Source organism: Piliocolobus tephrosceles, chromosome 19, assembly GCF_002776525.5.
Source record: "Piliocolobus tephrosceles isolate RC106 chromosome 19, ASM277652v3, whole genome shotgun sequence".
NCBI classification, from domain to species: Eukaryota; Metazoa; Chordata; class Mammalia; order Primates; family Cercopithecidae; genus Piliocolobus; species Piliocolobus tephrosceles.
Genome location: NC_045452.1, coordinates 35,777,450 through 35,790,853, shown reverse-complemented (window position 1 = coordinate 35,790,853; position 13,404 = coordinate 35,777,450). Strand labels below are relative to the sequence as shown.

The following is a 13,404-nucleotide window of genomic DNA, read 5'->3' as shown; positions in this document are numbered from 1 at the left end:
ATCTGAAATGGAAACGGCCTAGGAGGTCTCCAGGGCACTACACTTTCACCAGAGTACCAGAACTCACAGAAACCCAAAGTTTGCTCTCCCCTTCAAGGCACTCAGCTGTGTGTGTGGTAAGTACACACAAAATACTGTCATTGTTCAGAACATTTTTGGAACTCCTCCTAGAATAACCTTCAATCTGTGAGCCACACACAAACATCAGTGTTACCATCTTAGATTCTGACACCACCTCCCCATCAGGATTATAAGACTGACAGTGTTACTTAAAAGTCACGTTGGTGGCCAGGTGCGGTGACTCACGCCTGTAATCCCAGCACTTCGGGAGGTCAGGAGGTCAAGAGTTCGAGACCAACCTGGCCAACATGCTGAAACCTTGCCTCTACTAAAAATACACAAAAAAATTTTGCCGGGCATGGTGACACATGCCTATAGTCCTAACTACTCAGGAGGTTGAGACAGAAGAATCGCTTGAACCCAGGAGGCGGAGTTTGCAGCGAGCCGAGATCACACCATTGTACTCCAGCCTGGGCAACACAGTGAGACTCCATCTCAAAAAAATAAAATAAAAAATAAAAGTCATGCTGGCTACTGTGAGCTTCATTTATGAGTCACTAATGAAGGTGAAGAGACCAAGTGGCTGCCTTGAGCCCCACTCACACAACTGGGCCCTCTCACCTGCCCACCTGTAGGCTTACCTGCCCAGCTCAGGAGCATAAGACAGTCCCTAGCTGCGTGTGGAAACATCGTTTCCATTTAGCCCTGGAGGACACTGCATCTTCCTGGCTTTCCTCCGACCTCACCTGGCTGTTCTGTGCTCCCTCATCATCTTCATCTGCACTGAAAATGCTGGCCCCACAGCTTCATCCTCAGCGCCATATCACTCCCTCAGCAATGCAGTCCCCTGCCATGGCTACAAATACCTTCTAGACCATGACGATTCCCAGCACCAGCTGTTCCTCTGGCCCTGACTCCTGACATTCCCTCCTTATCCTCTCCAGCAACACTGGCCTTTAGTCACTCCTACAATATTCCTTTGCCCAAAGCTGCCTCAGACCCTTCCCCTGCCACCGTTGGCCTGTGACGCTCTGCTCAAAGATCTCGGCACAGGCTTCCCTTCACTTCATTCAGGTATCCACTCAAATACCCAAAACAGCAGCTCCGCCCAACACTCTCTAGCCTCCTCCTCACCACACTCCATTTTTATTTGCATTACTGTATGATATATGCCATTACATGTGTTTACTGTCAAGTCCCCTTATCTGAATCTAAGTTCCATAGGGAAAGAACTCCGTCTTGCTCACTTCTGAGCCTGACAACTACAACAAATGGCGCTGCTTCCCTCCCTGCATTGTGACCCACCCGAGTGCTGGAGCTCGACAACAATGGTAATAAACAGGCCGGCACACTCCCTGCAGACTAACTCTCAGGAGTGTGCTCCAAGCTGAAGTGCACACTGCCACGGCACCACCCCCGACCAGGGCAGGTTCAGCACCCTGCCTGGCTCAGCAGCATTGTCTGAAGAGGGGACACAAAGCTCCCTCAGCATATTTTGTGGAAGACAAAAAAGAAACACAACTACTCCCTTACCGAGTCCTTACTTTCTTACCTAGAGACTTTTCTTTTTTTTTTTTGAGACCAAGTCTCCCTCTGTCGCCCAAGCTGGAGTGCAGTGGCATGATCTCAGCTCACTGCAACCTCCACATCCCAGGTTCACGCGATTCTCCTGCCTCAGCCTCCCGAGTAGCTGCGACTACAGGCACTCGCCACCATGCCTGGCTAATTTTTGTATTTTTAGTAGAGACAGAGTTTCACCATGTTGGCCAGGCTAGTCTTGAACTCCTGACCTCAGGTGATATGCCTGCATCGGCCTCTCAAAGTGCTGGGATTACAAGCATGAGCTACCACGCCCAGCAAGGGATTTTCCAATGAAACCATTTCAGAAGGTATAACTATGACTCTATTTGTAATATTCACCATGGTTTACAGAAGAAGGAATGATCAGACTTGAGGATGTGAAATCTGAAAAGGCTCTCCGGGAAGTGGTTTCAAGTTGGCTTTTGAAGGTCTAGGAACATAAAGTATCTACCCATTTAAATGATTATGAGATGGACTCGTAAAACTTTATATAGTAGGCTATTTTATATTTCTGACTTTTTCTTTCCAAAAAGATGCTATTCCCTCAACCTTTACAGTAAATTAAAACTCCCTTCTAATGGAATGTAACTTCTTGGCTTCTTCCATTAGCTCATCTGTTTCTCAATTACACTCTGGCAACAGATTCCTCACTTCCCTCTTTCCAAAATCGCTTCTCAACTTTTTCAACATGATACCGTAGACAACAGATCACACACAGAGGAGAAGTGGAAAAGGTGTTACTTGGCCCAGCCAGTAATTTGCTCCTTTTCTAAAACACACTTGCACGGCAGATGGGTCAGCCCTGATACATATGCAGAGCGTGAGCCACTACCAGATTAGTCCCACTTCCACACGTCAAAATACATTAAAGCAAGCAGATGTCAGTAACCATAACAGAAATACCACTGGCAAGCAGAATTCTCAGAATGGTATATCATCTATTAAAATGAAGGCAATATATAATTTTTACATTTCAAATTAAATGTAGGTTTAATTTATAAATTCGGCATGGCACAGGAGAAAACACACAAGCTGAGGTAGAGGGTTTCTAATCAGGGGCCAGGATATGAATGCCCAATGGGGTACTGCCTAACTAACTGGCCTTGGCAAGTAAAGCTTTTACATTCTCTGAACCTGTTTCCTTGTCAATATAATACAAAGTACATCCATCTCAAAGACTTCTACATAGCACATTGGATAATACATGTAAAACAGGTAGAAATTTAATAGTAACTATTAGGGCTCTCATTGGCTGCTCTGCTTCCTTTGGCCATGCAGATTATCACATACTTATGGCCTGAAATAATTATCTTTTCAAGAATTACCTTTTGGTTTGGTTTTCTGGGAAGTTTAGTTTGTGGAGAATACATTTTAAATATTAGAGTTTGTGTCAGCAAGTATGTTTCTGTTTATTGTGATAACACAATGTAGGGCAAAGCAATACTTATATCCCTCACTTTAAACACATGTACATATGCTAGATTAGTCACGTATACTAAATTATTTGTGTATATTTAAAACAAAGACATATAAGCATTCTCTTTATTGCAAATTAGATCAGAAATCCTCCAGAGGTACCCAGATACAAATGCTGTCCCGCAAAGTCCACAAAGCCTCTCCCACCCCACAGCATCTGTGGAAGTCCCTCTGCTTTGACTCACGCCTGGGCAGCCCCTCCACCCTCTGTCCACACAGCTTTGCCCTGCCACTGGGTCATTTCCCTCCTACCTGCTGCCACTGCATACCTCGCGGGGCCCTCCCTCCGTGCTTGTCATCCCTAGCCTTCCTTCAGTATGGCTTCTAGCACCACGATGCCACTGATTCTGCTTTCTTCAAGGAACCCGGACATCTGGATTCTCTCGGGGCCTCTACTCAGTCCTCAGCCTCTTGGTCTTGTTTTCCCCTCCTTTTCCAGGCTCTCCCTTCACTGAGCAACTCTGAACCCCTCAGTAACTCTGCCTTCCCTTTCTACAGGCCAGTAGGAGCGTGTGGCGGCTCAGCCTCCTCCATTCACCGCCACGCTCATGCTCTACCCTGAAGATGGAATCAATTCCATCTTCACATATCACAGCTCAAAATAGAGCTCTCTCAAATTCACATTTTGAGTCTGTTTCTCTCCTGAAAAGCTCTCACCTTTCTGAGTCCAAACCCAACAAGGCGATGTGAGGAGTGTGAGCAGAGAGACACGGTGATGAGGATGTGGTCACGTGTGACCACAGCCTGTGTAGGATGCCCAGGGGTGAGGCCAGAGGAGGCCGGATCATGGACTCTGACCAGAGCCCCTTCTGGTTTTCAGTAGGGATGTCAGTGATGTGATCTGACTGTGAAAGATCGGTCTAACAAAACGGTGGGGAGAGAGAGGGCTGAATCAGAGGGACTAGGCCCAAAGCCGAGGGAACCACCAACAGATCCCCTGGTAGCCCAACAAGAAATGCTCACAGTCTGGACCCAGTCAGAGTCTGCAGGACACAGGAGACATTCTGGAAGTTACAACAGCCAGGAGCAAAAGGACACATGGTCTGACTGGACCCGCATGATGGGAGTGAAGGGAAAGGCCAGGCCTGGGGGAGGAGAGGGGACACCATCAGCCAGGATGTAGAAGAGACAGCACAGGGCGAGCCCCAGGGGAAACACAACACGTCCAGCTCTGGGAGTCACAAGGTGGCTGTGGGACGTCCACGTGAAGGAAAGGCACAGGCACTGGACGTGCTAGCCCAGAGCTTGGGAGAAAGATCTGCCCAGAGAACACGTAGCCTTGGAGAAGAGGCCTGCTGTGGACAGGAGCCTGGGGCAAGATGCACCCTCAGGAAAGTGAGGGAGAGAAACAGAGATATGCAGCAGAGAGGGAGCATGTGAAGTCACCCACATTTCTACACCCAGCACAAGAGCACACAGGGAAGGCCCACCACAAAGCCAGTGGACAGAACTCCCTCAGGGCTTCAGCAGCAACGCCCCCTCTCCAGCTGCTCCCTGGCACTCAGGTGCCTGAGAGGACAAGGACAAGTGCTGCTGAGCTCTCTCCTCTCTGCTGGAAAACTAACTAATGATGTCTGGCAAAAATGACAGCTGCAGATGCTGCCTTTTCCAATGAGCTGTCTTCAGAGTCAGAGCCCTCTGAAACACACACACATTTTCCTGTATTTGAAAGTTTAGCAAAGTGAAAAAGTTCCAGTCTTTGGATAAATTGGACATCGGGGCTTAGATGTTCTTGATATCTTTGACTTTTCTTCTCTATGCTATAAAACTCTTGGATTAGACCCAAATCAATTCCACTTTCACAATGCTAAACAATAACAAAACACCCTTAGCTTGGAGTATACCAATGAACAGACGTTAAATCTGTGAGTGTTAAGAAGTTTCCCTTGTTCTACAACACTAGCAGTGCACTTGGTCCTTACGAGGCACTAAGTGTTTGGTGAATACACGAATCAGACCATGAGTGAGTGAATGAAAGAACGTGTGTCCCCGCCTAGCTGTCCGCTGCCACGGCTCTGCATGGGTGAGCCAAGCATGGTGCTCTGGAATCAGAAAAGCAGGGCTTGATCCTGGCTCCCCTGCCAGGGGAGAGAGAGGGCTAAATCAGAGGGACTAGGCCCAAAGCCAAGGGAACCACCAACAGATCCCCTGGTAACTCAACAAGAAATGCTCACAGTCTAGACCCAGTCAGAGTCTGCAGGACACAGGAGACATTCTGGAAGTTACAACAGCCAGGAGCAAGAGGACACATGGCCTGACTGGACCTGCATGGTGGGAGTGAAAGGAAAGGCTAGAGCCTACTAGCTCTACCAAAAAGCCACCTTTCCATTGCTGCTACCCAGTGTAACAGGGGGGCTGACGCTGCCCACTCCCCACTGCAGCTGTACCGCTGAGCCAGCTGTGTGGTGGGCCCATGTGGGGGTGCTCCATTCACAGAGCTACAGGCACAGCCCAGAGGAGCACAAGGCTCCCCCTGAGAACCTGTCAACAATGCTACCGTCTCAAAGTGAAACTAGGAAAACCCACAAATTTAGAATGTACATAATTAGAAATCTTGGAAAATAAATTAGAAATCCAACCGGTAACATATGAAGAGTCCTGAAATACCCAAAACTCCAATCAAAATGACCCTGCTGTAACCTTCAGAAGGCCAGACCAAAACCCCTTCGTTCATGTGAAAAGTGCAGATGAAACACTGCTACTTCCCCAGCTCCGGGTCACAGCGGAGCACAGGGCAATGACCAGGACTCGGTTTCTGCTCTCTCCCTCACAGGGGACAGAGAAACTATGCTGGCGGCGCCCTGGGGGGAAGGCCCAGTGAACTGAGGGGGCACCTGGCAGCATGGGGTACAGCGTGGAGGACAGCACGGGAAAGGGCCATCACTGGAGTGGGCACTGTGCTGGGGGAGGGTGACAGCTGGACATCTCGGGGCTCATCTGCATCTGGCTCCCCACATCCTTCCACTTTGCTCGATTCCCATCCTTTCGGGGCAACCTCGTGATGAGTAGCTTCATTTGCTCAGTCGCTGGAAACTAGGAAAAAGTCATCTTGTCTACATGGGACAAGAGCATCCCAGTCACTAGCAAAGACAGCCTCGCAGTCAAGCCATCAATGGGCTTCTGCTCCATGAGACTCTGTGAGTGAGCAGGGCTGGGGCAGCCTTTCATGACCAAGACCACCGTGGGGCCCTCACAGGGAGAGGAGGCCCGACCACAGGCCCAGCAGGATCTCTTACCAGACTGCCAGCATCCTGCCTTCCCCTGGAAAACAGCACAACTATGTCATCTCGCCCTTTCAACCTGTAACTATTCAATTTAGCACTTAAATTTGAAACAATAAAAAAATCAATCAGTTGCCATGCACTAGCTGACTCCTCTGAAGACAGCAAATCTACACGTTGGGTGATTATCTTCGGAGCAATGGTTCTTAAACCTTTTTTTGAGCTTAAGCCCTTTTTCAATTCCAGTAAAAGCTGGGGCCCAGTCCTTCCCAACCCCAACATCCATGCACACTGAGACCACAGAGCACACAGGGCCACCCTCCGTAGGGAGCAGCTGTCCTTGAGGCTGATCTTGCTTTTCCCTCCTCCGCAATGGCATCCTCATGGCTCAGCCTCCTCGGGACACAGGGTGCCGTCAACCCAGCTGCTTCCTCTTCTCTCCCAGTAAGGGGATGGCTCACAAGTGCCAGGAGGATAAGCCACGGCAGGCACACAGCTCAGGGCCTCAGACTCTGCTTCCTTCCACTCCCAGGCCCGATAGAACCCACAGGGCTCACCACACGCGCACGGGCGACCAGGGCACAGGAGCAGCAGGCCCTTCCCTCCCCTTCCTGCTGCTCACAGGGCTCCTGCTGTGCTTTTCAGGCAGCTCCTTCATGTCTTCTTCCTGTTTTAAGAAATGGAACTCAAAATGTTTGGACCTCCAGGGTTTGGAATTTCTCAAATGTTACAGGATATTTATATCACAGTTCTGATAACAGGTGCACTAAGTCAGCCACAAAAGTTACAGAATATGAAACACGAGGCTCCACTCACTGGGCTGCACGAGCATGCTCACCCTGCGGGGTGACGCAGCCTCAGCCCTTCATGTGGACAAGGGCAATTTATCGTGAAGCCTGCACATCTCCGTGGAAAAACGCATAAACCTGTCACAGAGATTTACACCCGCCACCTAAGCTTTCAGACTCCCTTTAAAAACTTTAGAAGATACTGTAGCTGTTCAACTGCAAGAAGTGGGGAGACGATACCTAACACTGTGGGACAAACTGCCGGCACCCTCTGAAGGCCTGATTCTTTACAGAAGGAGAGGATGATAAAAATAACTTACACTTGACTAGCAATTTACCACTTACAAACTACTTTCACACATATTACTGCATTTTTACTTTGGGAGGGAAGTCTTTAGCCCAAAAGAAAATGAAACACACTACTGTTAAGTAATCCTGCCAAATAAATAGGAAGCGCATCTTAACAAACCCAGTCGGACAACAGTGTGAGCTAATGTTAGGATCTCACTATAGACTAAAAAACTCCTAAAGCTAGCTTTCTTCCTATTTATAGTTAAAAGAATAGCCAAGATTAGTGCTAGGGATGTTTAAAATATCATTCAAAAGTCAGCCAGGCGCAGTGGCTCACACCTGTAATCCCAACACTCTGGGAGGCTGGGATGGGTGGCTCACTGAGGCTAGGAGTTTGAGATCAGCCTGGCCAACATGGCGAAACCCTATCTCTACTGAAAATACAAAAATTAGCCGGGCATAGTGGTGGGTGCCTGTAGTCCCAGCTACTCAGGAGGCTGAGGCAGGAGAATCCCTTGAACTCGGGAAGCAGAGGGTGCAGTGAGCTGAAATCGTGCCACTGCACTCCAGCCTGGATGGCAGAGCAAGACTTTGTCTCAAAAAAAAAAAAAAAAGTCATTTCCAAATTCTCATATTCAATAGTATGTAATGATATCAATCTCAGATGTGAGGCCATCCTCCTGGGCCAAGACCTCAGTGACTTCAATTTCTAAGTGTAAAAGAAGTTAATGGTTTCCTATTTGTTTTGTGACTTCCTGATTGTCTGCAAGCCTTAAACTTGTCTATAACCATGAATTTAAGTCATCTTCACCTCTTACTAGTCATAATTAGTTGTCACACAGAGCCTCTATACTACTAAGCCTCAGCGTCCCCACATATAAAATACGTCTGGCATAAAGATTACACCAAATCCCATAAGGAAAGGCTCTAGACCAGGGGCTGTCACATAGTAAATTCACGTTTGTTTCCACTGCTGTTCACGACAAAGCGCCAGTCATGTACAGTCTGCACAACCCTATATAGTAGGCAACCCTCCACTAGCACATCGATGAAAAGCTTGCCTTGGTAACACTAAGCATTTTAAAGAATGACACAGTTAAATAACCTTCCGTATTCCTATGAATTAAATACTCTGCATAGTCTTGAAAAATTAAATTTGTAGGTTCTTTGACTAAGGTCTTAAAACATGCAAAGTGAGGTGAAACACGGCGAATTTCAGTTTTTAAAAACTTTCACTGAACATTATTTGAAGCCCAATTAATGCTTTAGTTATGCTCACGGACATCCTCAATTCCCAATTTCACTTACTATTAATAACAGATATCATTGTTAAAGAAATTATTCAGCTAAACCATGTGAAATTGTCATTTTCATAGGTCTAAAATGAATAAATACTAGCAATTTCATGTGGTTCAACCTAAGTCCAGTGCCTGGACTGGGTGCTCTACGTAGGTCAACGAATTTAATTCTCATAATTGCTCTGAAGTGATGTCAGCGACACCATTCTTCAGGTGGTCAAGGAGCTTGCCCCAAACCCACAGCTGACATGCAGGCTGGCACTCCAGCACCCCATCCCTCGACCTCCACTTCTCAACCACATGCGGGGGGCTCTGTTCACCTCTCTATTTGCATTTGGTGTCTTCATATTTTAAGAAAAGCAAAGCAAGTAAGTTGGTGCTGGCAAGATATGTTTTTAAGAAAATGAAGATGTTACCTCCAATTATCACGCCTTCTTTATTTCCCTCTATTCTGCATATCAAGAAACTTGGAATTGATTTAGGACACTTCGTGACTGTATTACTACAGAAACAGTCAAAATACTTCAACTAAAAATACAAAGTACTTCAGCTGAAAGTACAAAACTGCAACTCAAAGTGGCTTAAATGTAATCATATGTATTATTTTTTATAACAAGAAGTCCAGGGATGGATCCAATGTCTCGATTATGTTAGGGAAGGCCTAGGTTATTTTCTCTGCTTGCCCCGACAACATCAACCTTAAGGCTGGCATTCAGGGCCACAGGCTTCCTTATTCATCTCCAGTGAAGCAGTCCCTCCGCGATCCCTCGGGGAGATGTAGCTACTCAGGTCATGTACCCACCTCTGGACCGTCAGGCCTCTGAGCCCAAACTAAGCCATCATATCCCCTGTGACCTGCACGTATACATCCAGACGGCCTGAAGCAAGTGAAAATCCACAAAAGAAGTGAAAGTAGCCGGGTCCTGCCTTCACTGATGACATTCCACCATTGTGATCTGTTCCTGCCCCACCCTAACTGATCAATTGACCTTACCACAATACACCCTCCCCGCCCTTGCGATAATGGCCTCTGTGATATTCCCCCACCCTTAAGAAGGCACTATGTAATATTCTCCTCGCCCTTGAGAATGTACTTTGTGAGATCCACGCCCTGCCCATAAAAAACTGCTCCTAACTCCACCACCTATCCCAAACCTGTAAGAACTAATGATAATCCCACCACGCTTTGCTGACTCCTTTTTCAGCCTCAGCCCGCCTGCAACCAGGTGAAATAAACAGCCTTGATGCTCACACAAATCCTGTTTGGTGGACTGTCTTCACACGAACACACGTGACATGGACCATGTACTGTTGGCAGAAGGATGCCATGTACTGACAATCTTATGCCTTGAACCCTAAACCCATCACTGGCACACAGTAAGATGGCTGGCTGGCTCAGACCATTCATTTTCAACCGTGTCTCACATATTAGAATCCTTGAGAAGAATACAATGGTTGTTAAGGGTCAGAACTCAAAGAAAACAAGAATGAAGAGAAGTCTTCGGCAACAGAGAAGTGATGAACTCTGAAAAGGTTTCCCATAGAGCACAGGGTCAGGCACAAGGGCGGCTTAGGAGGAATGGGCAGAGAAGCAGGGCAGGTAGTAAGGGTGATGCTGATTCCCTAGAGGGATGCAGATTCCCTAGAGATGGATGGGTGTGTGTGTGTGTGTGTGTGTGTGTGTGTGTGTGTGTGTGTGTGCATTCTCTTTTTTTTCTCTCTGAAACCCCCTTCTCTTTCCCTGAGTCATACGATCTATACGACCCAGAAAGAGAGGATGGAGCCCTGAATAAAGTTGGGGTTCTGTTAGAAATGAAGAAAGGGAAAAATGGGGAGGGATAAGCCATCCATGGTGTCCATTCTACACAGATGCAACCAAATCAATCATGAAGAAAAGCAACATAGGTCCTTCTCTATGGACTCTATGCTGCGACGGGCTCAGGCACCATACCACCTTCACCACTCTCTCATGGATGGCTCTCACCTGACACCGTAAGAAAGCCTCTGAAGGGTCCTACAGCCCCAGAGAATGTAAGCAGAGCTCTCCCACACAGCCTCCCAGATGAGATAGTGCTGGGGCCCCCACCCTGTGCTGTTTCTGGGCTGAAACTGTATGAATGTCCAGGGCCATGGCAGTCTGCTCCACCCAGGTCTCTGTGGCCTGGCAGGGCACTCTGGCTTAGGAAGGGCATGAGCCAGAAGAGAAGACTAGTTGTGTACCTTCCAGCTGGCCGGGACTGCCTCTGGGATATCAGGACTTTGACAGGGCTCAGGATGTCCAAGTTTTTCTCAACAATTTTAGCACTTACACAAATGGTGTATTTGTGTCCAAGAAACGTAATCCACAAATATTTGACAAATGCTAACTCCCCAATTTTCATCTCCTAAAGGATTTCTTTTGACATCTGAATAGAAAGGGTTTCCAAGACATTATGCAACTAAGATTGTCATCAGCTGACTGTGTGTACAGCTGGACGACTTACAAACCATACAGAAGATTTCATTAGCTGCGGTTTCCTAATCTCACAAAGAACAACAATCCTAAGCACCCAGATCCTTCATCAATGAGTTACTGAAGAACATTCGACAACATCTTTTCTTAAAGAATAATGAAGAATTCATGCAGAAAGAATCATTATAAAAATTATTCCAATATTTGTGGCTTACAGTAAAACAAACAACAAAAATGGAGCAAGCATTACCTTTTAGTAACCTACTTTGATGCCACAAATGCCACTGTCTAAAGATGAACAGCAGGGGACAGTGAACTCCTAGCCCAAGAAAATATGAAGAAAGTCACAGTGTATTTTGAAGTAAAATAGTTAACTCTTGTTCTTATTTTTCATTTTAGACTGAAATGCTGAAAATTAGAATCTGATTACCCTTAATACCAACACCCAAAACTCTCTTTTCACCAACAAATCCCCAAAGCAGCATCACCCTTACTACCCGCCCCTCTTTCTTCTCTGCCCATTCCTCCTAAGCCGCCCTTGTGCCTGACCCTGTGCTCTATGGGAAACCTTTTCAGAGTTCATCAATAATTCTCTGTTGCCAAAGGCTTCTCTTCATTCTTGTTTTCTTTGAGTTCTGACTCTAACAACCATTGTATTCTTCTCAAAGAAATGGTTTTTGTCCCTCTTCTTAAAATGTATAAAGCATTTCCACTTGCTATTCCACTAAATTCTCACAGCCGCCCTGTTCCAAATAGAGATAGGAACAGTGTTTCTATCTCTATTTTGTGGATGACAGAATATCATGGAAGTGAAGGGACTCACCCAGAACCACAAACCAGAACACAGCAGAAGAGGGGTCAGCCTGCCTTCTGATGCCTCGACCTGTGTCTCCTAGCTCAGGGCTCTGATGAGCCCTCCATCCCTCTGCTCAGGCCTCTTTGCCAGCCTGGCTGTGTGATGTTCCCTACACTGCCAGTCTCTCTGTTTGTCAATGTTTTCAGAATGACTCCCAAACGCATGTCAACAGCAAGTTTCTTGTGAACTCTAAGCTTCTTGTCTCCAACTACTTTTTAGACATTTCCATTTGGATTTTTTTTTTACCATGACATCAAACTGACCATGTCACACACTAAATTCATCTTCATGTAAACTCACTCCCCTTTCTCAATGTGCCTATGAGTTAACTGATTCCTGACCAGACCACAGTAAAGTTTCAATTGCACTCAGCTTAGACTGGACATATGTAAGCCAAATGTTTTTTGACATCCTTTGACATACGAAGTGGCCATCTGACCACTCGATTATATCAACAGTGAAAAATCAAACATTTAAATTATGTTTCTTATTAAAGCTATCATGTAAGTGTTGATTTATCAAAAAAAACAGTCCCAGCACTCTCTTGTGGAAAGGCTGACATCTTTGTTCTACTGGACCTTCTGAAGGACAAGTTTCAAGACAACAATGTTTGAGAAATTTTTTAAAAGATAAAAATCACATCTTGTATTAGCTCACGGTATTAGCCCAGTGTTTAGACTAACAGACTAAACACTGGCTAATACAAAAGTATTAAGAGAAACACTTGACCAACATAATAAAACATTTACATGTAAAATTCTTTGTCGGTGAAGATCTGATATTAAATATTTTGCTTTTCTATCAAATGGTCATCCACAGCTCGTGGAATAAAGAAGTTGCTTAATAGAATCGTAACATATACAATACACTGACAATGCCACGTACTTGGGTTGAAAAGAATTATGACGACACCGCTGAATATTCACTAGTTACTAAACCCGTCGGCCTTTCTCTGTGTTATGTAATATAGCCAAATTCCAGACGCTCAAGGGATTCAGATGCCATTATCAAAGGCAATTGGTGCCATGGAAAAGATGTGGAATCGAAGTTGGGCAAGTGGGCACACTGCCCTCACGGGAAGGAAAATGATGCTTAAATTAGCTTAAGAAAGGTAAAAGGGGGCCGGGCGCAGTGGCTCACACCTGTAATCCCAGCACTTTGTGAGGCCAAGGCGGGCAGATCACGAGGTCAGGAGATCAAGACCATTCTGGCTAACACGGTGAAACCCTGTCTCTACTAACAAAACAAAAAATTAGCCAGGTGTGGTGGTACGTGCCTATAGTCCCAGCTACTCAGGAGGCTGAGGCAGGAGAATGGCGTGAACCTGGGAGGCGGAGCTTGCAGTGAGCCAAGATCGTGCCACCGCACTCCAGCCTGGGCG

General features: G+C 46.4%; 1 protein-coding gene across 1 annotated transcript in view; it reads right to left on the bottom strand.

The window, feature by feature from the left end:
• The window catches only part of LOC113219768 (heat shock factor 2-binding protein-like), a 61,271-nt gene that overhangs the window by 17,936 nt on the left and 29,931 nt on the right, over positions 1-13,404 (bottom strand). The gene's annotated exons all lie outside the window — the stretch shown is intronic.